The sequence below is a fragment of the Heterodontus francisci genome, chromosome 2 (assembly GCF_036365525.1).
Source record: "Heterodontus francisci isolate sHetFra1 chromosome 2, sHetFra1.hap1, whole genome shotgun sequence".
Lineage (NCBI taxonomy): Eukaryota > Metazoa > Chordata > Chondrichthyes > Heterodontiformes > Heterodontidae > Heterodontus > Heterodontus francisci.
The window spans coordinates 88,497,191-88,523,081 of record NC_090372.1 but is presented as its reverse complement, the minus strand read 5'-3'; the positions used below and the strand labels follow the sequence as shown (position 1 = coordinate 88,523,081).

Here is a 25,891-nt window from a genome sequence, read left to right as displayed (position 1 = left end):
CTATCTGCAGCACCTGTGGAAGAGTCTGTCACTCTAGTATTGGCCTTTATCGCCACTCCAGGCGCTGCTCCACAAACCACTGACCACCTCCAGACGCTTATCCATTGTCTCCCGAGACAAGGAGGCCAAAGAAGAAGAAAGAGGTTCACAGTGGCTGCATAAGATGTAGGGATCAGCTAATCATCAGATAAACTGTTGTGCAGCTAATACAAATACATTAAAGTTATAGATCCCAAAATTCCTCAGGTCGCAGTCCCTGTGAGGTCAATAGGATCATTAGCATGGGTTAGGTGGGTTCAATCACCTGTACAGGTACATTATTCACACCCAACTGTTCCATGCCCATGGAAACTTGAGCCTTTGTACAATCTGCCCCACCACCCGCCCCTCACCCCAATCCATTCACCTGCTCCTCGACCCCCCCTGAGGACCAATTTGATGGAAAAGTGTTTTTAAATTGAAGTCTTGGCAATCCCAACCCAAGGAATTTTGGAGCCTAGCCCGGATTGGATCTTATTGGTGAACTCAGATGCACCTATGCTGAAGACATTACAGCTCTATCCCCTCAGTATAGTGGCTGTCAATACAAATACAAGGACCTGATTGAAGTACAAATGTTAGGAAATCCCTGGCCCAGCCCCGTCATTTGTCTTGTAAGAGTGATTTTTTTCTTGGGAATTATGTCAGCTTCCTGTTGGAGTTACTCCACTGGGCATCATGCATCATCTAGGTAGAAGACAGAAAAGAAAATGAGGAAAGCTCAGTTACAGGAGTGACAGCCTCTGAACCTCAATTTCTCTCTGCACTCCATCCAGGTGATGCAATATTCTTGGGTGGTAAAGATGAAAATTAACCCCATTATCATATGCTGTCAACCTTGGCCGGGTGATTGATTCAGTGGTGAGAGTGCTAAGACCAAAAGTTTGGTTATAGATACTTCGGGTTACATTCTAGATAAAGCCCACTTTTCTGGCTTCAACATGCTGAGGGATTAGATTGAGAACCCTGAGGCAGATTTCTACTGATTTTATTGTTGCACTATGGTCTGCCCCACAGAGCAGATACATCTCTGCATTCCTCTTTCTCTTTCATTGATGCTTTAAGATGAAGGTGCCATTACTGCTGCCTGGGAAGTGGCCATTGTTTCGCATGATCCTGTTTATTGGTCACAGATAACCTGTATATTGATGGAATGGAATCATCTATGGTTTATAGAAAGACCATAGAATTGTGTGCATAGGCAGCAAGATAAAGTGAGATGTAATTTAGAAAAATCACACATCCAGCATTGCCCACTAGACATGCACATCAGAAATCCAACAATTTTTTTTTTCTTAAACTGAAAGGGCACAAAATCATTGGGGTGAATGGCCAAATTCCTTCCTCAGTTCAGCAGGATAAAATTCAAACTCTTGGCAGCTCCAGGGTGGGTAACTAACCTGAGTGATTTTAACTGTTCACTTACCCAGTTTCTGTTAGATGGGTGGGTGAAAATCATCAATATCGCCATTTATAGTCACATTCTGCAGGGTGCTTTGTGGTCACACATCTCCTCCGAGTGACTAGACCTGGAGTCATTGTTGTATTGTTTTGAAATAATTTTCTTCAGAAATTGTCAGCTGTATTATGAAAGAAGTTCTTTTCATTTTGTGTGTTTATTCCCACAGCTCAGAACATATGAAGCTTGACCATTTCATTATAATTAGTGAAATAAATGATAGGATAGTAAATCTCTTGGTCATTTTCAGCCTGAAGTGAAACATAGGCCAGAATGTTACGCCTCCCCACAATCACCCAGGAGCTGGCTGGGGAGTGGGTCGGGCGTAAAATGGGGTAGGATGGTGAGGGGTGCTATGCCCATCACCTGCCCACCCCCCGCTGCTATTTTACCAGCAGCGGTAGAAGTGGAAGGTGGCCTAGCCACCTAGGCCAATTGAGACCCTTAAATGGTCAATGGCCCCTTAAGAGCCTCTTCCCACCGCCGCTGGCATTTTATTAGTGGCGAACAGACACTTCACCACCTGAGGCGGCCACCCAGTTAAACTGGACAGCCTCCTTGTGGTCTGGAGTGGGGGGGGGGAGGCGGCCTCCTGATCAGGCAACCTGTGCCCCATGGAGGGTCCCTTCCATGGCACAGACTGTCCCTGCTGCAACACTCCCCTTGCTCTTGCGATCAAAATACCCCCCCACCCCCCAACCTCGCCAGGACCTGGCTAATTGGTGCCAGCTAGCTCTGACCCCACTTTGCTTCTTCTCCAGCCTCCATTGCTGGCTGGGTCTGGGGACTGCTGCAGTGGTGGGACTACTGCAGTGGTGGTGCTGCTAGGACTGAAGAGCTGACGGCCTCTGATTGGCCGGCAGCTCTTAGAGGCAGGACATCCTGCCTCAGAGGGGCAGAAGCCACAACTGCAGGCAATTAATTGCCTGAGCACTGTGAAATATGGTTGTGGCTTTTAGGGCAAAGTCTAAAAGACAAAACACATAAGAAACTCAAAACCATCAACACTAAACACAATAAAACTACAAAAATAAATACAATGCAATGGTAAACAAAACAAAGATAAAGGAGGAAAATGAAAAGAAACTTGACAAAGCAAAAGTGTTGCACTGAAAAGGATTAAATTGGGAAATGAAAAAGAAACTCAAAGAAAGGAGGATATTGATTCAAACACTGGTGCGAAGAAAGCTGCCCACAAAGTTCCAGCAATCTCTGTGGCATGGGCTTTCCCTTTCTCAGTGGCAGCTTAAATCTGCTGCCAAGTCCAGGGGATCCCCAGGCATCTAGCAGTAGTGATGCCAGCAAGTAAGGTAAGCACCCAATCTCATTGAATTATTCTCAGAGACTGCAAATCAGAAAGTTAAAAGCATTTTATCCTTCACTTTTAATTCAAATTTTAACATAGCGAAATAAATGATTATGATTTGATTTAGATAGAAGCTAAATTATCAATACAAACACACTTTAAAACAAATTAAAATATGCTGAATTTTATCATAATGGATAAATTTGACATTGCACAAATATAAAATTATCTTTTCAGAGCCAGTGAGGGTGTTTAGCAGTAATTATGGAATTAGTTTGGGGTTAAAATCCCAGTTACACTTCATTCAACAACAGTAACTTTATCAAGGGATTTTGTAGCGAGACTGACAGCATAAGAGTGGAAGTTCTCATCAATTTATAGTTTCCCCACTGATTGCAGTCTGGAGTAGAATCATTAACAACTTCCAGATTTCTGTGTTAGCGCATGTACAGATTCCCGAAGTTGCTGTCAGTTTCAGTGGGGTAACGACTGTGAACGCTAAGAGTTTCACGTCACTACCACCACAAAATCCAGGCCATCATTTGAATTAAAAAGTCACAAAAAAGGAAATGAAAAAGTAACATTAAACTAACACATGAAATGATCCCTTATTGCCCTGCGCAGCATTGGGTGACCATCTGAAAAGTTATGTTCTGACCTTGCTTGTCATTCTTCCCTTTCTTAACTCATCCAGTGTTCTTAGGCCCCTGCTGCTTTCAGGCAGCTGCTCAGTATGACAAAATGTCACCTCAGTCAATATGGTGGTCCAGCGCAATTCAGACAAGGCATATCCTGATGCGAAACAGGAGAATGTAGATTTTTCCAGTGGCTTATTTTCAAATGAATAAGCATTTGTGAGTAAGGTATTAAACAACCCGTTGGCCAAAGGCTGAGAGGTTCATTGGAGATCTGTTACTAATAACACCATGGTGCTTCAGAGCTGTTGGTCTGCTGCTCCAGACCTCTCATCACCTCTACTCTCATAAGTTAACTTATTTAATATTTATTTGCATTCATTATAATACGCAAATGAAAGCTCCGCCGCCGTGGGGCAGGGAGGCGGCACCGAGATCTCGCCACCGCCAGTAAAATGCGGCAGAGCCTTCCCGGCATCGGGGGCCATGGCAGGCCTCTCCTGGAAGAATTTTCCAGGCCCCCTGCCATGACCTCCGACATCCGAGGGCCTGTAAAGTTCAGCCCAGATTGTGGGGCAACCAACCAAGCATAATTAGACTTGAGCCGGAAAATCTCTCTCTGTTTGGAATTTCTGATTTGGAGCGCCAGTTGTTTTTCTCAATCTAGCTTTTAGAAGGAAACAAGCATGCATTAATAACTGAAAATGTTTGATTGAAGAATATAAGCAAGGAATAATGTGTAGCACTTTTCAAACCTTAGGATTAACTTCCATGTTAAGATCGCCGAATATTTGCTTTGATGGTGCCCAAGTGACCGTGTATTTGGTAGACATCAAAAAATGGTTGGAAGTTCAGCAATGGAATATCCTCATTGTTTAATCATAAATGTTTAGTTAACATTAAACGTTCAAGCAATGCAAGATTACAATGTTACACTATTCTTTTCTTTTTCTTTTTCTTTTCTTTTGGGCCTCCTTATCTCGAGAGACAATGGATACGCGCCTGGAGGTGGTCAGTGGTTTGTGAAGCAGCGCCTGGAGTGGCTATAAAGGCCAATTCTGGAGTGACAGGCTCTTCCACAGGTGCTGCAGAGAAATTTGTTTGTTGGGGCTGTTGCACAGTTGGCTCTCCCCTTGCGCCTCTGTCTTTTTTCCTGCCAACTACTAAGTCTCTTCGACTCGCCACAATTTAGCCCTGTCTTTATGGCTGCCCGCCAGCTCTGGCGAATGCTGGCAACTGACTCCCACGACTTGTGATCAATGTCACACGATTTCATGTCGCGTTTGCAGACGTCTTTATAACGGAGACATGGACGGCCGGTGGGTCTGATACCAGTGGCGAGCTCGCTGTACAATGTGTCTTTGGGGATCCTGCCATCTTCCATGCGGCTCACATGGCCAAGCCATCTCAAGCGCCGCTGACTCAGTAGTGTGTATAGGCTGGGGGTGTTGGCCGCTTCAAGGACTTCTGTGTTGGAGATATAGTCCTGCCACCTGATGCCAAGTATTCTCCGAAGGCAGCGAAGATGGAATGAATTGAGACGTCGCTCTTGGCTGGCATACGTTGTCCAGGCCTCGCTGCCGTAGAGCAAGGTACTGAGGACACAGGCCTGATACACTCGGACTTTTGTGTTCCGTGTCAGTGCGCCATTTTCCCACACTCTCTTGGCCAGTCTGGACATAGCAGTGGAAGCCTTACCCATGCGCTTGTTGATTTCTGCATCTAGAGACAGGTTACAGGTGATAGTTGAGCCTAGGTAGGTGAACTCTTGAACCACTTCCAGAGCGTGGTCGCCAATATTGATGGATGGATCATTTCTGACATCCTGCCCCATGATGTTCGTTTTCTTGAGGCTGATGGTTAGGCCAAATTCATTGCAGGCAGACGCAAACCTGTCGATGAGACTCTGCAGGCATTCTTCAGTGTGAGATGTTAAAGCAGCATCGTCAGCAAAGAGGAGTTCTCTGATGAGGACTTTCCGTACTTTGGACTTCGCTCTTAGACGGGCAAGGTTGAACAACCTGCCCCCTGATCTTGTGTGGAGGAAAATTCCTTCTTCAGAGGATTTGAACGCATGTGAAAGCAGCAGGGAGAAGAAAATCCCAAAAAGTGTGGGTGCGAGAACACAGCCCTGTTTCACACCACTCAGGATAGGAAAGGGCTCTGATGAGGAGCCACCATGTTGAATTGTGCCTTTCATATTGTCATGGAATGAGGTGATGATACTTAGTAGCTTTGGTGGACATCCGATCTTTTCTAGTAGTCTGAAGAGACCACGTCTGCTGACGAGGTCAAAGGCTTTGGTGAGATCAATGAAAGCAATGTAGAGGGGCATCTGTTGTTCACGGCATTTCTCCTGTATCTGACGAAGGGAGAACAGCATGTCAATAGTCGATCTCTCTGCACGAAAGCCACACTGTGCCTCAGGGTAGACGCGCTCGGCCAGCTTCTGGAGCCTGTTCAGAGCGACTCGAGCAAAGACTTTCCCCACTATGCTGAGCAGGGAGATTCCACGGTAGTTGTTGCAGTCACCGCGGTCACCTTTGTTTTTATAGAGGGTGATCACTTGCACTTGCAGCAAAAGCAGCGATTATATGTTGAAGATTTACAGTGCCTTCACTTATAGCATTCTATGTTCTCAGCTGTCTCAAGGGGTGCAGAGATTATTTCCATAAACACTGTTTTATTTCATTAATCACCATCCTGCAATTGTGTGTCATATTGTGCCTAGCATGCCACTGATGGATATTAACTACCATTGGTCTGTGGCATAATGTCAGCTCAAATATGCACAGCTTCAAACATTAAGATAAATTATGACTTTGCTGAGGTTTCTTCTAATTTCCCTAAAAGCAAGGAGAAGAAAATCATAATTTGCTGTATTTTTGACCCTGGATCATTATAAATCGTACTAACGAGATATTTAGCTGATGAGATAATTTGCTTTAAACTGCTCATGTTTTTTAGATAGCAAATCAGATTGCAATTGGCAGCACCTTGTCAAATCTGCAATTATAGCTCACTTGACTTTTGTAAGTTTATTTTTATAAATGATTGTTACTTAGAAACAAGATTTATCATTGTGACAGTAAGTATACTCCTGATGAAGCATGATAGAAATGTTATTGTCTCTCCATGATTAGCTCCCCAACTCTTAACTGTCATTGCAGATGTTCCATCGTTTACAGATCATTTCAAAGATTTTCTTACTTAAACAGAATGCTGCAGGTACACGATAGGATAGACAGACCTGCTCTGCTGCCAATGGGTTTCTTTATTCACTATCCACTATCACTGACGTTTGAAGCAATAAAGCTGATAAGTGAAGGCATTCCTTAAGTCTTGCTACACAAACCTTTTGAGTTTCACTGTGGATTCCTTATAAGATTATACAGTTTGGTTTTTGGAATAGATGTGAAGAATCAAAGAATCATAGGGATGGATTTTGTTCTCCCCCAGGCATCGGGTTCCATGGCGGGGGGTGCCCTGAAGATGGCTCTGGAGGAGGCCAGCCACAGACCTCGACACTGTGAGGGCCCAGCCCGATCATCCTGGCAGTGGTGAGGCTCTGTGGCAGTCACCCCGCCACTGGGCGATGGGACCACACTTTAAATATGCAAATGAATAAAATTAATAAATTAACATAGGCTTACCAGCAATCTCGAGGACCTGCCATGATCTTCAGCGCAGCAACCGGCACTCCCATGCTTTCAGATCCCCATCCGGGGAAACGGTGCAACACTGGTGGGGAGGGGGGAGGAGGTAGGTTTGTCAGTGCAGGAGGGGTTGCGGGGTTGACAGGGTCAAATAAACCTAATGGGTGCAGGGGACGGTGGGAATGGTTGAACCTTAAACCTTGTGCAGTTTGGGGGGGAAAAGTCAGATGTGAAAGGTAGTGTTTTGGGGGGGGATAGGGCAAATAGATAATGTAATTGTTATGGGGGGGTGGGAAAGGGACAATGTGAATTTATTTATTTAACTTTGGGGGGGCGGGGGGTGGGGGGGTGGTTTCCTCTCTAAAAATGTAAATGTGCCAGCAGGGCATGTCTGCCCTTTAAAAATGGTGCCAGCGCCTGCGCACAGGCAACTGATGCCATTGCCGGGGGATGGACAACCTGCCCCCTCCAGGTAATTGGGGGGGATGGGCTGCCACGGAGATTTAAATGAGCCGCTGCATGGGAGATTGCAGCAGCTCTTTGGCGTGTGCCGCAGCCATATTTTGAGCTTATCACTGAGATCGGCGACTGGCTCTTAAAATCCAGCCCATAAAGATCATAGCATAGATCATAGAAAGTTTAAGGCACAGAAAGAGGCCACTTGGCCCATCGTGTCCGTGCCACCTATTCTAATCCCACCTTCCAGTATTTGGTCTGTAGCCTTGCAGATTACGGCACTCGAGCTGCATATTCATACTCCCTTTGAATGAGTTGAGGGTTTCTGCCTCAACTATCCTTTCAGGCAGTGAGTTTCAGACCCCCACCACCCTCTGTATGAAAAGGTTTTTCCTCATTTCCCGTCTAGTTTTTCTGCCAATCGCTTTAAATCTACGCTCCCTCGTCATTGACCTCTCGACTAAGGTGAATAGACCCTTCACCTCCACTCTATCCAGGCCCCTCAAAATATAGTACATTTCAATCAGATCTCCCCTCAGCCTTCTCTATTTCAAGGAGAACAATCGTCTTGGCTTCATAAACAGAGGCATTGAGTACAAAAGCAGGGAAGTTATGCTGAACCTTAATGAAGCCCTGATTAGGCCCCAACTGGAGAATTGCCTCCAGTTCTGGTCACCACACTTTCGGAAGAATGTGAGGGTCCTTGAGAGGGTGCAGAGAAGATTTACCAGAATGGTTTCAGTGATGAGGGATTTTAGTTACAAGGTTAGGTTGGAAAACTGGGGTTGTTCTCCTTGGAACAAAGGAGATTAAGGGGAGATTTAATGGAAGTGTAAAAGATTATGACAGGCCTAAATTAGACAAGGAAAAACTGTTCCCATTAACTAATGGTACAAGGACAAGGGACACAGATTGAAGGTTTTGGGCAAGAGATGCAGGGGAAATATGATGAAGAACTTTTTTTACATAGCAGGTGGTAAAGACCTAGAACTCGCTGCCCACAAGGATGGTGGAAGTGGAGATAATCAATGACTTCAAGGGGAAATTGGATGGCCACTTGAAGGAAATAGACTTGCAGGGCGACAGGGTTTGAGTGGGGAAGTGGGACTGACAGAGTAGTGCCATGGAAAGCCGGCATGGACTTGATGGGCCGAATGGCTTCCTTCTGTGCTGTAAATGACTTATTGGACCACCAAAGTTGGCAGTCATTAAATATAATTATTAGCCTTTTTAACCTGGGTCTGTAGTAATGTCAGTATAGTTTGATGCAGAGAAGAATTACTTTCACTGTGGATTTGTTTGCATTATAGTTGTAGTGGGGCATTCCCTAATCCCAAAACCTGACACCAAATTAGTCTTTTTACAGCTATGTCAATGTTCTCTTAATGCTCTCGGAGCTATTCCTTGTATGATGAACATGGGTGATTACCACAAAAGTAATCGATGCAGGACAAAACTATCCCAGATTTTAAATGATGCCACTTGTTGGATTTAAAGATGGTCAAGGGTAATTTTAACTTCTATTACTGGGTAAAATGTGTTAATGGATTGCCAGCCCCATTACACCCCAGGCAAATTTCTTTTTCATGACTTGCAGCACAGCTTTGACCGTGGTACATAGTTCTCCTGGCTCCACAGCAATACTGTATCTCTCCCTCCTTCCAGGACTTACCAGCAGGTTGGCTCTGCATCTGTGCTGGCTGAATTTTCCAGGCTGAGCTGTTTTGTCATCTGCAGCCCGCTGGTTTTACGTAGATGAGGCCTGAGGTCCAATTTGGAACAGCCCTCGGGCTGACACCTTCAGCTGTATGTTTCATTACGGTGTCAATGTCACGCCAGTTTCTTGACCTTTGCTTCAGATCAAGCAGGATAACTCTGTCACTGCTTCTTGGCTGAAATGCATCCTTCGAGACATCGCAGGGAAGGTAGCGAATTTTATAACCAGGTGGTGATCCGCTTCACCATTTCTCTGTCCAAGTGATGAAGATGAAAATAACCCCATTGAGACACAATTGCCTCAGTTGATATATAAATGGAGTTTAGTTGTTGATATGGAAAATGTGTAACATTATCATGGATTAATTTGCTTAAAAATAATCTTTTTTACTCATTTAACTAGTATTATTATGTGTACTAATATGATGACCAATATAATTTTAGAAATGCATTCACTTAAGTGATTCTTCTTAAAGTGATAATCACATGTCTGGGCAAAAACTACTGAAAACCCATTGTCCAGACATGTTGGTGATTTTTACAGAAGTGCTAATGATTGATGATTGATTTAGACTTCTGAACTACGTGAACAGCTGCCATTGTTTATGACGAATTGCTAAATTGAGCGGATGATGGTCACTATAAATGACTGTTAGACTAGATGAGCTAAAACCACAAGGCTCAAAAGGGCAGAAAAAACAGGATACTGTGCTCAAAATGTGTCCTAGGTATAAGGGGAGTGAGAAAATCATATGTGCAGAGGAGCACAGCAGAGCAAGAGACCCTATGTGGGAAAAAATGATTGGATCCATTGGGTCAGGTGGCAAAAAAACAGGGGTATAAACGAGAGGGTTTTTTTTAACGACAGGCACGGAGATGGACGTCAACCAAACGAGTACCTTAGCCTAAGTAAGCGATGTGATGTTGGTTGGAGCCCATCGTTTGCCTTACTATATTATCAAAATGAGAACAGAGGGTAAGCGAATGAGCAGAGACAAAGTGTGCTACTCCACCCAGTATCCTGGCAGGTAATATATGATCTGTTTGGAACTGTACATTGCTGCCTAAATACTGCAATGTGTTGATCTCTCCTGTGTGACAAAATGAGATTTGCGACCACCAATTGGTGTCAAGTCCAAATTCCTTGAACAAAAAAATCTTCTAAATGTGACTAACTTGATGGGCTCCCTCCTTTGTTCTTCCTCAATGAAGCTGTTGGCACTTTCAAAGAACAAAGAAATAGGTGCAAGCTCCACACTGGTCCCAAGCTAGGCCAAATAATCTGTAGGGTGTCTGAATAGAAACAGTTTGCATAAAAGCTTTTCCAATTCATTTGTTCAGACCAGTCACACTGGAGCATGCCAAATTAAGCCGAGTCTGAAAAAGCTGTATACTTTCTGAAATATTGGACCCACTTTTGACTGGCCATCACATACACTGAACATAATTCTGGTGCAGTTGTGCTTTGGGAAGTGAAGTTCCGGTTCACCAGCAAAGACTAAAGAGCAGGTCTCCAGGCACATGACAGCTGGGGATGGAGGAGACCAGATTTGGTAGAGATTGCAGAAAACTGTAGCCAGCAGGCCATGGTGGGGAACATTAGTAAACTTCAACCTACAGCATGGAGGAGCCATGAATTTAGTGAGAAAGGCTGAGGCTAGTAAATAGGAAACAGCAGGCCCTAATTAGATAATAAAGCAAATTAGTCGGTTGGGAGTTAAGAGGGAAATGAGATGTGCAGGCTGTGGAGGGGAAAAAATGCCTTTTAAAAATATATAACAAAAAAGTTTAAAAGCTGTAAAAAAAAAATTACTTACCTGCAAGGAGAAAAATAAGGTGGTGACAAAGTTGAGAAAGACACTTCAGAAACTTGTTCCATAGTGGCCAGAGCCCAAAACTGCAGTGCAACAGGCAACAATTGACATTGCAAAATTGTACTATAAATGTTGATATGTAGATTTTCAACGTTAAATGTCAGCATGAAGCCATAACCAAAAATTGAAACAACCGAAAGAAAGTTTTTTGAACAGAATATCTGCACCCTACACAAGATTTTTGATAATATACAGATAGATTAACTCCATGCAAAATACATTTCAGGCATATTTGATTGTTCAATTTTCTACATGTGAACATTCATAATATGTTGCACATTTTTTGATGTTGAATTATATTTCAATTCAATATTTTTAGTAAGTCTTCATTAGTTTCAAGGAACACTGATCATGTATCAAAGGATAGTGTGATAATGGATAATTGCCATATTTCACCTGAAACCAGCAATAGGATAAAATGTATTTGTTGTGTTCTATACAATGGATATCATATAAATATTTATCTATCACATATCTGCTATCACTGGTTAAACCTACAAGTTCTTAATATTTTATTGAATACTTCAATTGAGAACTACAATATTTAAAATGTACTCAACACTATTGCTGACCCCACTACAGTACATGAGAGGTTATCCATTATGGATCCAAGAAAGACTAATTATAATATTTCCTTAATGCCAAAAGATCACAAATTGTGGAGAAAGAAAGGCATTTGGGTGTCCAATTACACAAATAACTAAAAGCTAATGGACAGGCATAATTAGTAATCACAAAAGCTAATGAAATGTTGGCCTTTATCTCAAAGGGCCTGGAGTGCAAATGAAGGAAATGACACTTCAGTTGTATAAAGCTTTGGTCAGACCCTATTTGGAGCACTACATTCAGTTCTGGGCACAACAACTCAAGAAATCTGTTATTCACCATGATTTAAAGGGTTAAATTATGAGGACAGGTTCCATACACTTGGCTTGTATTCCCTTGAATTTAGAAGGGTGAGGGGTGACCTAATCAAGGTGTTTTAAAATGATAGAAATTTGATAGGGTAGAGACAAACTATTTCCTCTGGTGGGAGAATCCAGAGCAATGGGACATAATCTTAAAATTAGAGCTAGGCCATTTAGGAGTGAAATCAGGAAACACCTTTTCTTTACACAAAAGGTACTGGGAATCTGGAACTCTCTCCCATGTAAGGCAGTAAATACAGGGCCAACTAAAATGTTCAAGATTCAGAATGACAGATTTTTATTACATCAGGATATTGAAGGATATGGATCAAAGGTGGTAAATGGAATTGAGGTAGAGATCAGCCATGGTTTGTATGAATGGTGGAAGAGACTCGAAGGACTACTCCTGTCCCCAAGTTTCTAGAATTGAGTATGGTATCCAGATCTGAACAAATATTTCAGGCATATAACTGTACATTCAACACCAACAATCTAATCACATGGCCTGATTTTCTTGCATCTACAGACTATTTAAGCTGTTGCAGAATGCAGGAAAATGAGATGGATCAAAATTGACCATACTAGTTAGAATTTTTAAAAGCTAACTAAATTTAGCTAAGGATAGGACAGTTTTGTTGTGTTGTTTGCCTGTACTAGTGTATCAGAAGTGATGGTCAGAGTAGTGCAATGCATTTATTCTTATCCCATTGCTTTCCTTATTTTGAACTGTGAAAAATGGAAAACGGTCACAGATTGCTTCTTACTACTAGCATTTTGATGGCTATCAATCACTGTTTTTTGAAATATGCAGAATGCAAATACAAGTAAAAGCAATCTCCAACATTTTTTGTATTTTGTTCCCTCACTGTTCAAATGGCACCATTGAAGAAATGCAAATAAATACATCAAACCGAGTTGAGTGATATGCTATATAGATTCCATTAAATGGGGACTGACCCTATCTTTGTAATCAGCAGCTTTCTTTCTCTGGGTTTAAGCTTATGGGATGCCTGAGAAGAGGACACTGGAGGTAACCTAGCACTAGCAAGTTGACAGTTGCCAAGACGGTGTCACACTAATCTTGCAGCACTACTTCTGAATTTTAAGAACTGAATTTTTGGGGTCCCTTGAGGTCAGAAACGGAGGTGGGGGGAGCCCTGAAAATACTGGCGCCAGGTGGCATGCCAATTTCAAGGCGTTGATTTTGTGACGGTGTCAGGAAAACCCTATATGCCAAATGGGAAATGTTAATTTCATCGGTTGGAAACTTACCGTAAACTTTTAATGGACAAAAAACCCCTACAGATAACTTTTTAAGAAACTGGCAGCCAAGATAGCTACTGCCATTTACATCTGAAAAACCAGGAGATTGAACTGGAGACAAAAAATCTAACAAGAAGTCCAGCCAGAACAATGCTTTGACTAATTGTGTAGATTAGCCAGATGATCCTGGTTAGTGAGGCATTCAAGGCCATCCTGAGGCATTCATAAGTGGAGACGTCCCTCAGGGGGTGGGTTACACCGGAAACCCCATCAAAGAGGAGTTTTGGCTTTTAGACTTTGGACCTCATCAAAAATAAAGGGGATTGATCGAACCATGTGACTCCCTGTTCATCTCTGAAGAAACTAGAAGTTTTGTAACACAGACAGCAGACCGGGAGTAACTGAGTCGACAGCAGCAAAGAAGGCGGCTGCTCCCCTGTCTCTCTCTTTCTCCCCAGAAAACATGAAGAACAGAACCGTCAGCGACTGGGGGACCCTCCAAGCCTACAGACTGCTACAGCCAGCAACCAGGGGGAGAGAATCAGCTACCAAGTAGGCTTTCAGGAAAACTCTCAGCAAAACAAACCAGTAAACGTGTCCTTTGACCAGCAATGACTCCAAGAATATAGCTTCAGCCGAGGACCATGGGATTTACAGACCGTATTTAAGTTCCATTTATTCTGGACTTTAATCAGACCACCAAATCTGTAATCTATTTGTGTGTGTGAGATTCTTGTGTGAATGTGTAGCGAATTTGTAGTATTTTTAAATCAGGTTAGAGTGTTAAGTATAATAAACGTACCTCTTTCTTGTTTAAACACAAGAAAACCTGTCTAATTCGTTCTTTTGCAATCACAGTAAAGGAAGAAGTCAAAACACTCACTGAGGTGGTAAGCACCACCACTGTTTTTAAAAAGGAATAAACCCTGTTGCGGTTAAATAAGAGGATGAGCGAGAGGGGAGCCTGAGAGCCCCCCCTCACCTGGCCGTAAAAACAGAAATAATCCCCAGGTTGGGGAGAAGGCAGGACAGGAATCCTGCTCTCCTCCCAAATGAAGCCAATTAGACTGTTTAAAAGCTCGTTAACAGCTTGTAGGATTTTGAAGTTCTAAATTTTTAAAGGACCGAACAGGTTACCTATGTCTTCAGAAACAGATCACCTGAAGGGAAGCATGTACAGAGGGGAAGCCAGTCATAGCCGCCCCAGGGCATCACCCCCAGCCCATAAGAGAATCCTCGGGGCAAAGGGGGACTGGAGACTTGGTAAGGGGATGTCTTTGGTGTTGCACAGGTGGCAGGGACAGTGGGCATTCAGCACCCTGGATTTTAACAAGATCAGCAACCACCCCCCCACCCCCACCCCCCAAGCCTGGAATTGCAGGGCAGAAGAGAAGGGGAAAAGGCTGCTAAAGACAACTGGGTGGCCACCAGCCCAGAAGGAAGGCTGCAGCTAGTAACGGTGCTAACGGCATCAGATTTTGGGCCTAGTGAACGGCATCAGATTTTAGGCCTAGTGACGGGAGAGGAAAGGGGCAGGAAGGCAACAGAGGCCAAACCCTCAATATAGGGGCAATGCCGAACATGGAGCTACCTGGAGATGACAGAGACTCAGTGCCACAGTAGACTGCATATCTCCAGGCTGATGGTCACAGATGTATGTGCCCTCACTGCCAAAGACCTCATACCTTGCAGCACTGGTTGCCATGCCCTGCCAGTAGCTGTCAAAATTACTGTGGCCTTGAATATCTTCCCTTCTGGCTCCTTCCAACAGTCAGCTGCAGAACTTACTGGCATCTCAAAAGTGGCTGCACACCACTGCACCTAGCTGGTCACTAATGTTCTCTTTGCCAGAGCTGGATAGCACATTCATTTCACCAAAACACAACCTCGCAGGGGCTGAGGGCACAGAGTTTTTCTTCCATTGCTGAATTCCCCCAAGGGCAGGGCATCACAAATTTCACCCATGTGGCCATCAAGGCACCCAGTGACCAGCCAGTGAGATCGATCAACAGAAAGGGCTTCCAGTCCCTCAGCGTCCAACTGGTCTGTGACTAAGAGCTTCCTCCATGTGTACACTCACTTTCCTGGTAGCTGCCATGACTCCTTCATCCTCTTCCAGTCCTGGCTGCCTCAGATCTTCACTCCAATCCCTAAAGTGCGTGAATGGATCCTAGGGAAAAAGAGGTATCCCTTGAAGAGATGGCTACTTATCTGTGGGAGCCCCAGACAGGGACAGAGGCAATACAACCAAAGCCACCTGCTCAGTAGGACAACCATTGAGCAGGCTATCGGGCTTCTTAGGCTGCGATTTCGGAGCCAGAAACGGTCAGGTGGTGCCCTCCAATACTCTCCTGCAAGGGTCTCGGACATTGTGGTGGTCTGCTGTGCACTGCATTACATGGCCTCCAGAGAGGTGTGGACCTTGAGGAATGAGGCCCTGGAGCAGACAGCTTATCGGGAGAGGAGCAAGAGGTGAGTGACAGGAGGAGGAAGAGGAGGTGGAGGGAGAGGACGCTAAAATGAGAGATGCTCCTGCTGTATGATGAGGTGGCCTCCTCTTGCCTCCTCCTGCCAACCTCTGGGAACAGGACCTCCCTCCTCTCCCTCATAGCCTCCAGCATTAAAGCCAGGTTATCACTGATCAAGTGAAGGGCTGCCCTGCCCCGAGTGCCAGACGTTCAACTCCCCTGTGACATCTCGCTTCCCTCTGCTACACTGGAAGACTTTGGCACAAAACGCTGATCTCTCCCTCAGGACAACCAGCAGCCTCAGTGATGGCTGCCATGGGGTGTCTAACTAAGACCCATACTTCATTCATCTGACCCCCACCCTCCACCCTCCACCATCCCCATCCCCGATGGAAACTAGAAGCAGAAAAAACAAATAAAAAGAGATTTCAGATTTCAAATTTAAAGTAAACATATGAGCACCCAAGTGCACGGCAGAACATCGCACGTGTGCATGCTGGGGACAATTTCAAATTACGTGTTGGCAACAAAGAATTTCATCCATTAGTAGCGCATATCACAAAATGTGAAGTCAATGGAAGTAAAAATCAGGAGAGATGTAAAAGGAGCTGCCGATTCACTAACACCCATTTAACACTATTGCACTGTCAAAATTAACACCCCACCCACCCCTATCTCTTAGATTATTGTTTATGTTGGATCAGATATAACAACCAATCTTTGATTCCCACCTACTTCAAAAAAAAAACGAACAGGGAAACCTAGCAGCTCAAGTGGTTTGAATGCTCGACTTCTAACCAGACAGCTGTGAGTTTCAGTCTCACAGCTGCCTTTCATTCAGACTTAGTTGGCTCAGGTTCATTAATTCTTTGCTAGGCTACTTAATGGAACACCACATGGAAGCCATGTGCTTCAGCTAACAAACGCAATGCAAAGTTTACATGAGAAGAGTGTGGCCCAGACCAACTGTATGCTCCAGATTAAAGGACAATATGGATGACAAAATATCTGAGGGATTACACTTCCAAGAAACACGGTACGATATGCTTAAAGCTACACTATAACTATGTCAGCATATAGTGTACAAGGTAATAATTAACTCCAAAATCAGCTTTAGATGTTCAATCCTGTCCATTTTTTCAACATAGTCATCTCAAATGGTTAAACAAACTATTTTGTTTTAGGAGAAAAGCTGAAAATTATATCGTGACACTTATTTCTTCTAAAGCAGAAAAGGCAAGCTGATTATTTTTTGATAGAAAAGTCAGATTCATGGAGGGCAGTATTTTAAATTCACAAGACTTCAGACTTGCCAATAAACATGCAATCTGCAGTCGGTAGAATTGCACACACTCAGCAGGTGTGCGCATTACTGGTGCTGAGGAATCAATGTTAGCCTCTGTTCTCATTTATTTTTTGGAGCAGCGGGTGTCTTTTAATTGATGTTTGCCACACAACACACTTCCATATGAACTCAGCAAGGGGGTATTTGCTTGTGACTGCCAATGGCGCGCAAAGTTTCACAACAGTTGCCTGGAACTGAGGAGTTTAAAATTTGCACTCAGTAGATTTTTATTATTCTCATTGAAAGACAACCATTTCAAGGAACTATTCTCATCACAGACAAAACATCATTGATTAAACATACCGTAAGAAGGAGGAAGTTGTCTTGTAATTGTCTCATCATATCCACCGAAACTCAACAACAGCTGAAACAGGATTTTAAAGGGGCAAAAATGTTAAGATTTTCTACCTGAAGACAAAACGCAAGCAGCAGTTTTTCTGTCATCTTTTTAAAATGACTCTTCTCCCCAAAGTCTTTATCATAGTAAGTGTATCAATTCCTTCTCCATCACCACCATCAATACATTTGAAAAAGTCATTGTTGTTAGACATGGATTTAAGATTTATAAGCCAAATTCTGAACACTACTCTTCATTGAAATTTTTTTCATTTAAGCTAAATTCTTGTTCCTTTGGTTATGTCTACAGGAGTAGGTCATACAGACCCTCAAGCCTGTCCTGCTATTCATTTAGATCTTGGTTAATCTGTACCTCAACTACATTTATCCACTTTTGTTCCATTTCCCTTGATACCTTTACCCAACAAAAATTATCAATCTCAGTCTTGAAAACTTCAAGACCTAGTACCACAGCTTACTGGGCGGAAATGTGCCAGATTTCCACTACCATATGCATGAACTAGCACTTCCCAATTTTTGTCATACATGGCCTAGTTCTAATTTTAAGATTATGCCTTCTGTTGAAGATTCTCCTACGAGACTATGTACCCCATCAGATTCCTTTATCATGTTAAATTCCTCAATTAGATCACCCTAACCTTCTAAATTCTAGGGAATACAAGTCAACTTTATACGACCTGGCTTCCTAATTTAACTCTTTAAACCCTGGTATAATTCTGGTGAATCTGCCCTGTACCTCTTCCAAGGCTAGCATCTGCTTCCTGAGGTTCGCACCCAAAACCTAACACAGTATTCCAGATGGGATTTGACCAAGGCTCTGTATATCACTTCCTTCCCTTTGTATTCCATTGAGATAAAGGCCAATTATTCCAGTAGTCTAGCTTTGGTGATTTTTGTACATGAACACCCAAATCACTTTGTTCATTCACAGCTCCTTGTCTCTCACCAGTAAGAAAATATTTTGATTGTCTTTCAGATCCAAACATTTCCCCACACTGAACTTTATCTGTCACAGTTTTATCCACTCATTTAGACTGTCTATGTCCCTCCCGTTCCCATCAACACAATTTACAGTGCCTCCTAACTTAGTGTTATCTACAAACTTGGATATTTGACTTAAATATGTGAGAATGACAAGAGATTTCCTGCTTTTTGATGGCAAAAATCCATGCTCAGGTGCAGGAATAAAAACTTTCCAATAAAATTCCATTTACTAGTGATAACATTGTTGAGTTGTGAATTTAAGGTTTAGTTTAAGGTTTAAGTTTAAGGCGGCACAGTGGTTAGCACTGCAGCCTCACATCTCCAGGGACCTGGGTTCAATTCTGGGTACTGCCTGTGCGGAGTTTGCAAGTTCTCCCTGTGACCGCGAGGGTTTTCGCTGGGTGCTCCGGTTTCCTCCCACCGCCAAAGACTTGCAGGTTGATAGGTAAATTGGCCATTGTAAATTGCCCCTAGTGTAGGTAGGTGGTAGAGAATATGGGATTACTGTAGGGCTAGTATAAATGGGTGGTTCTTGGTCGGCACAGACTCGGTGGGCCGAAGGGCCTGTTTCAGTGCTGTATCTCTAAATAAAAAATAAATAAATTAACCACCTTACTAAAACTCCTTGAGGCTGATTTTCACAGTCTCCACCAGGAGTAACATGGTATTGGTGACCAGAAAATTGCAGCGCCCCACTTATGGCCCATGTATGCTCCTTTGGGTAGTTCTTTGGTGTCTTCACATGGGTGGGGTCAAAGTGCCCACCTGTTTCAAGCAAGAGATTACTTTCAATAGGCTAACTGGGGTCATATGAAATACATGGGACCCAGATACAATTTTGAGATACCAATGGGCAAGCGGCACAATCACAACTCCCACTGCCTGTCCAATGCCCGCCTGGGGTTAAAATCAACTACCTTTTTCCTCACTCAGTAGTTTATCCAACTGACCATAGGCAATGACAGAAAATGTGGCATGGTGAAGATACTGCAGCAACAGGCTAGCATAAATACCCGGATGGATAATACTGACAGATGGAGATAGATTGAGAAAAGGAATTGAATATCAGAAAACAAATGGAGAGAGAAACACTGCAATGATGAAAAATATTTCTTAGGTCCAGATAGAAAGTCTGCCAACACCCTTTTGACTTTTTTTAATTCAAACTTTTAATAGAGGTTAGCCAGATTTGGGAATGAAGACAGTCCTGAGAAAATTTGCACAGAATTTTGTGCTCAGGGCGGGGCTCCTAGCACTGGGCTGAAAAGGCGTGGGGAATCCTGCCTCGGCCAGCTGGAACCCCCCCCCACCCCAGAGCAAATCTCCAGCCAATTAACAGCCTGGCTGTGGCCACTGCTGGTACTACAAGAGGCCTTGGACCCAGGCTCAGCACTCAAGGAGGGTGCTTCAGGGAGGTGTAGTTTTTCCCGGGGGGGGGGGGGGGGGCCTTGCATGGGCCACAGATTTCCCATGGAGGAGGGTCCCCCCCAAGTCTGGAAGGAGGTCACCTCGTTTTACTGGGTGATATCCCTGCATGGCGGAGGCTCCCCACCCCCTCGCCAGGCTCCCTTCGCAATTCTATGGCCTTCCCCACCACCGAACCTGCTTGACAAATACTTAACAAGCAAAAAGAATATTAATGCTGAACATTAGAAATATTTACACTTAGGAGCAAGTTTAAGTATACGGGGAAGAGCTTTCACCTACACCATTAAAGAGTAAATCACAAAATTGCTTTTAATGCACTAGTAATGTACTTGCTATCTCTAACACAGACAGCAAATGAAACCCCTTCGTGGTTGAAGGATAAAAATAGACCAAACATTTTCACAAACTCAAACGCCAACCATAATCACTGTATACTTAAACTCAAACACAAGCTGTTTTTATACAAAAGGGTCTAACATTTAAGGGGCTGAATTTTTGGGCCCCGCCGACATTGGAGAGGGAGACAGATGGGGCCTGAAAAATACGAGGCTGGCCAGGTGCCAGCTTCCCAACCCCATTCCCGACATTGTCTAAAATGGTGGGCAGGTAATTAGGCTCATTAAGTGCCTTGTTAAAGGTAAGTTAAGGAGGCTAGCTGGAATTTTCCAGTCAGCCTCCAGTTTCCCGACGCAAGGGTGGGGTGCAGATCAATTGCCTAGAAGGGGGAACCCAGTGGCAGACTGGGGTCCCAGCACTCCTTGCAGGCCAACAGACACTCCCTGCCTGCCTGGGTGGGGGTGCTGCCAAAGGCCACCCTGGAGAGGGATTCCCCTTTTTCCCACCACCCAACCTCACAGTGGTGGTCCGGCTACTTTTTTCTGTTTTTATTTAATGTTTTTATAAAGTAGCTGAGAGGACATCTTCTTGTTGAGGCACCCTCTCAGTTACATGGCTTGTACAACTGTCGGGTGCTCCTCTGCAGCTGGAAAGCCTCTGACTGGCCCTGCAACTTCAAGAGCTGGCCCAACACCCTGAATAGGACAGGAAATTTGTCTCCATACTAATTAATGGCTCACCCACACGAAAATCTTAACTTTAATAATCAGTTTTCCACCAGAGGTAGGTTCAGGATCCAAAGACAGTCCCGACTCCCATTTCCTACCTCCATGGGTAGAATTCAGCCCAAGGTGTCTGCACTTTCAAGCTAAGGCCTAGAGCTGGTCTGGAAGACTGAGCGCAATTTACTGAGTGGTGTCATATGACACATGATTTATGCGACTGAAAGCAATTGACTGACCCCTTCCTACAATTGACAGAATTTTATTTTTGTAACAGGGGTGCTGGAGGCAGGGCGGAGACCCTGCCTCAGCCCTCTATCAAATCCTGAATCCATTTCATGGCAGGCAGGCAATTAACTGCCAGCCGTCAGGGACACCATCCCTTTATGAGATGAGTGCCCACCTCCAGAGCTGCTGGCCAATCCACTTGGAGCAATAGTCACTGCCAGTAATGCAGGGGGCCCTGCAGCAACGGAGAATAAGGAGACCCTGGGACAAGTGAGTGGGGTCAGGACTGCCAGGGCCATTCAGGCAGGCCTCGCCAATGGGGTTGGGGGGCAGGTGAGGTTGGTTTTGGTAGGGGGGGGGCTTGTCTTTCTGGGGAGAGGGGGCAACAATCGCCACTGGAGGGACCCTCTGGGGGCACTGGATTGCCCCCAAAAGGAGGGACCCCCTCCCAACTCCTCCGCCTCCCTCAAAACTGGCTACTTAAGGGCTTCAATTGGCCTCGGGCGGGAAGGCCGTCCTCAGCCTTTCCTGCGCTGGACAAAATGGCAGGGGGCCAGGACAACTTTGGGCACACGCCCCTGCCATTTTGCTTGCCCCCCCACCTCCCGCCTCTGTGCCTGCCTCCCAGGGCGGTATAAAATTCTGCCCATTGTTTTTGCTCAGTTGTACCTAGAAACAGGTCTAACTGACCACAAAGACACTCTCTTCCTCTCTATTCTTAATAACTGCAGTGAAATTATTCATTACGAGGTAAAGGCAGTTGACTAAACATATTCACTACATAATATCAAGCTGAAATAAATTTTGAGTAAACTAATAAGTAGGATTTTTTCATTATTATAAATTAAAACCATAATCTTGGCAGAGGGATACAAACCTGGAAGCAAATTTGATAACCCCACAAATTAATTATTTTTCCATATGAATGCACTTCCTTTTGTATAGCCCATGTTGTCGCTATAATATTTTCAGATTAATTAGGTGGTTGTAGCTTTAAATTTGACACCAGGGGCTGAACTTTTGGGTGGAAATGGAGGTGGATGAGGCTGGAAAATGCGGTGCCAGCTGGCGTGCTAGTTTTGTGACTGCTATATTCACCAGAGCTGAGGGTAGAATCGTGATCCCACCCGATCCCCAATTAAGGCCAATTACGGTACATGGAGTGCTCATTTAGAGCTTGTTAACAGAGTTTCAAAGAGGACACCTGGGCTGCACACATTGCCTGGGTCTGGCCAGGTAAAAGGAGACGGGGACAGAGTTGGCAGCCAGTCATAGTCCTTTCCCCCAGGGAATTACCCCAAAACCTTAAAAGTTGCAACAATGGAGAGGGGGACTTGGCCATTGGAAGACAGATACCCTAGGTGCTGCGCAGGTGGCAGGAAGAGTGGACAGTCAGCGATTAGGCACTGTAAGGGGTTGTCACCCTCCTCGCATCACAGGGGCAGAAGAGCGGGGGCAAGACTGCCAAGGGCAACTGGGCAACCAGCTGAGTTTAAGGAAGCCAGCAGATGGCAATGGGAGCATGGCTCTTGGATCTTAGGCCCAGTGGTAATGAGGAGCAACACCCTCCACAGGAAGGGTGGTGCCCTGGACATCAGGTGAGCAGAGGAGAGGGATGAGGGGCAGAAAGGACACAGAAGCCATCTGCATAGGATCTACTGTCAAGGAAGGAACTACTTGAAGATGACCGAGACCCAGTGGCACAGGAGACTTTGACAATACAGGCAGGTGGTCACATATCTGTGCCCTCATTGCTGAAAACCTTGCACCTCGCAGCACTGGTCACCATGCCCTGCCAGTAGCCGTTAAAGGCACTGTGGTCTTCAACCATTCGCCTCTGGCTCCTTCTAAGGATCAGCTCCGGACCTTGGTGGCATCTCACAAATGGCAGCATACCACTGCATCTCGCTGGTCACTTGTGCCCTTTTTGTAAGAACTGAACAATACATTCATCTCACGACAAACGAGGTCTTGCAGGGACAGAGGGCAGTGGGTTGAATGGCTATCACTAGATTCCCCCAGGTGCAGGGCATCACTGATTGCACTGAAGTAGCCATCAAAGCACCCAGTGACAGGCCAGTGAGATTCATCGACAGAAAGAGCTTCCACCCCCTCAACGTCCAACTGGTCTGCAACCACAAGAGCTTCCTCCATGTATCCACTTCCTTTCCTGGCAGCTGCCATGACTCTTTCCTCCTCCAGCAGTCCAGGCTGCCTCAAATCTTCACACCAACCCCCAAAGTCCATTGACAGATTCTGCGGGACAAGGGATATCCCTTGAAGAGATGGCAACTCACCCCTTTATCGGAGCCCGAGACAGAGGCACAATGGCGATATAACCAAAGCCATCTGCTACCTAAGACCACCACTGTGCAGGACATCAGGTTTCTGGTGCGTGGTGTCGGGTAGCGCCCTCCAACATCGTCCTGTTCATTGTGGTGGTCTGCTGTGCTCTCCATAAAATGGCTTTCCAGAAATGCATGGACCTTGTGGACAGTGAGACCCTAGAATAAGATAGCTCATCGGAGGTAGAGGAGGAGCAGGAAGTGGGAGAGAAGGATGAATTGGAGGTGAAGGCGGAAAATGCAGAACAGCCAGGTACATCGGTTGTGGGTAAAATGTTGGAAAAGGTTATAAGAGATAGGATTTATAATCATCTTGAAAAGAATAAGTTCATTAGAGATAGTCAGCACGGTTTTGTGAAGGGTAGGTCGTGCCTCACAAACCTTATTGAGTTTTTTGACAAGGTGACCAAACAGGTGGATGAGGGTAAAGCCGTGGATGTGGTCTATATGGATTTCAGTAAGGCGTTTGATAAAGTTCCCCACGGTAGGCTATTGCAGAAAATACAGAAGTATTGGATTGAAGGTGAATTAGTGCTTTGGATCAGAAATTGGTTGATGGTAAATGTTCATCCTGGAGTATAGTTTCTAGTGGTGTACCGCAAGGATCTGTTTTGGGGCCACTGCTGTTTGTCATTTTTATAAATGACCTGGATGAGGGTGTAGAAGGGTGGGTTAGTAAATTTGCGGATGACACGAAGGTCGGTGGAGTTGTGGATAGTGCCGAAGGATGTTGTAGGTTACAGAGGGACATAGATAGGCTGCAGAGCTGGGCTGAGAGATGGCAAATGGAGTTTAATGCGGAAAAGTGTGAGGTGATTCACTTCGGAAGGAGTAACAGGATTGCAGAATACTGGGCTAATGGGAAGATTCTTGGTAGTGTAGATGAGCAGAGAGATCTTGGTGTCCAGGTACATAAATCCCTGAAAGTTGCCACCCAGGTTAATAGAGCTGTTAAGAAGGCATATGGTGTGTTAGCTTTTATTAGTAGGGGGATCGAGTTTAGGGGCCCCGAGGTCCTCAGGGGTGTGTCTGCCGGACGGTGAATACACAGTGGCCTGTCCTGAGGGTTGAGGGTTGCACTCACCCTGCCAGAGGTCTTTGAACCTTTTACACCATCGAATCCATGTCCTTCTGATTACACTTCTGTCACTGACAGTGGTAGCTTATCTCAACCAAGGCATGTTTAGTTTGGGTGGGTGGTCTCCTACCACCCTCCAGGAAGAGGACCTCACCCCTCTCCCTCATGGCCTCAAGCATGACCTCCAGGTTGTTATCCAACAACTTTGGGGGGGGGGGTGCAGCTGTGCCTCAGGGGCCAGGCCTCTGGCTTTCCATTGGCATCATTGCACACTGCAGTCCGCTCCAAGGCCCCTCTGCTTGCTCCCTCCAGATTCTAACGGTAGCCACAGTAATGGCTGTCGTGGGAAGGTGATGCTATGTATGTACACCTGTAAGAGGTTTAGCCACAAGACTATGTTAGTCGTAAGAGCTATGATGTAACACACATGATTCTAGTGTATGGCACTCTTGAAGAAACACCTGTACGGTGAGCATCTCGATGCACTAGCTGCTCTACCGTTACTCAATAAAGAACCCACAATATTTTGTTACTGATCCCATCTGGCGTGGTCAGTCTTGTGTACAGTCTCTACTAACACAGAGGTACAAGGAACATGTAACATGTTGGCAGCAGTGAGATTGCTGAAGACCCAAAGACAATACGTTAGTATCACTGGGTATTTGGAAGAACTAGACATGTTACAAGCTGTTAACAGTGTTAGGATTCTGAAGAGAGCACACTTCCTTTCCTCTTGGAAGATCAGACCACCTTGCAAGCCATTTTTTTTCTCTCAAGTTTACTCACCAACAATCTGGCAGCAACAATCTGGATCTCTAACACCCCAACCCTTCTAGCCCTCTTACCTTCGAAGCAGTGTAGTCAGCAGCAACTGGGCAAGTTTCTTTTCACTTCGGGCTAAGTCGGGTGGCTACAGACTCCTGTTGATTCAACTGACGTGGAGATTCTGAGGTCAGTTTCTCACATCGGGAGCAACATCACAACCCCAAGTCTGTTCAGAAGTAGTACTGTAAGTCTTTCTACTATTTGCCTTGACAGCTTATCTTTTCTTCTGTAGGTGCAACGGCACAGTCATTGCAATCATGACAACATTTTTCCCTTTATTAATTGGAAAGCATCTGACTTGCTTTCAGACTTGTTTCTTTTCAAGCAGATAGTCAAGCTTTGTTTTGACAACCAAGACACTGATGATCCACAGAAGCAAGCACTAAAGATACACATAGCTATCGGAATGAAGGACTACATTGTCTCAATAATGTCATGACCGAGGCGGGAAGAGTGCACTGTT

The 25,891-nt window shown here is 44.7% G+C and overlaps 1 protein-coding gene across 4 annotated transcripts in view; it reads right to left on the bottom strand.

Annotated features, from left to right (window-relative positions):
- Nucleotides 1-25,891, bottom strand: part of LOC137385236 (zinc finger protein 385D-like) — an 812,282-nt gene that overhangs the window by 698,855 nt on the left and 87,536 nt on the right. Inside the window, exon 1 of one of the 4 annotated variants that reach the window (XM_068008597.1) lies at nucleotides 17,429-17,482. The exons of the other annotated variants lie outside the window; for them this stretch is intronic. The gene's annotated coding sequence lies outside the window, so the exon portion shown is untranslated. Of the gene's footprint in view, nucleotides 1-17,428; nucleotides 17,483-25,891 lie in introns of those variants that run through there. 4 annotated transcript variants of the gene reach the window in all.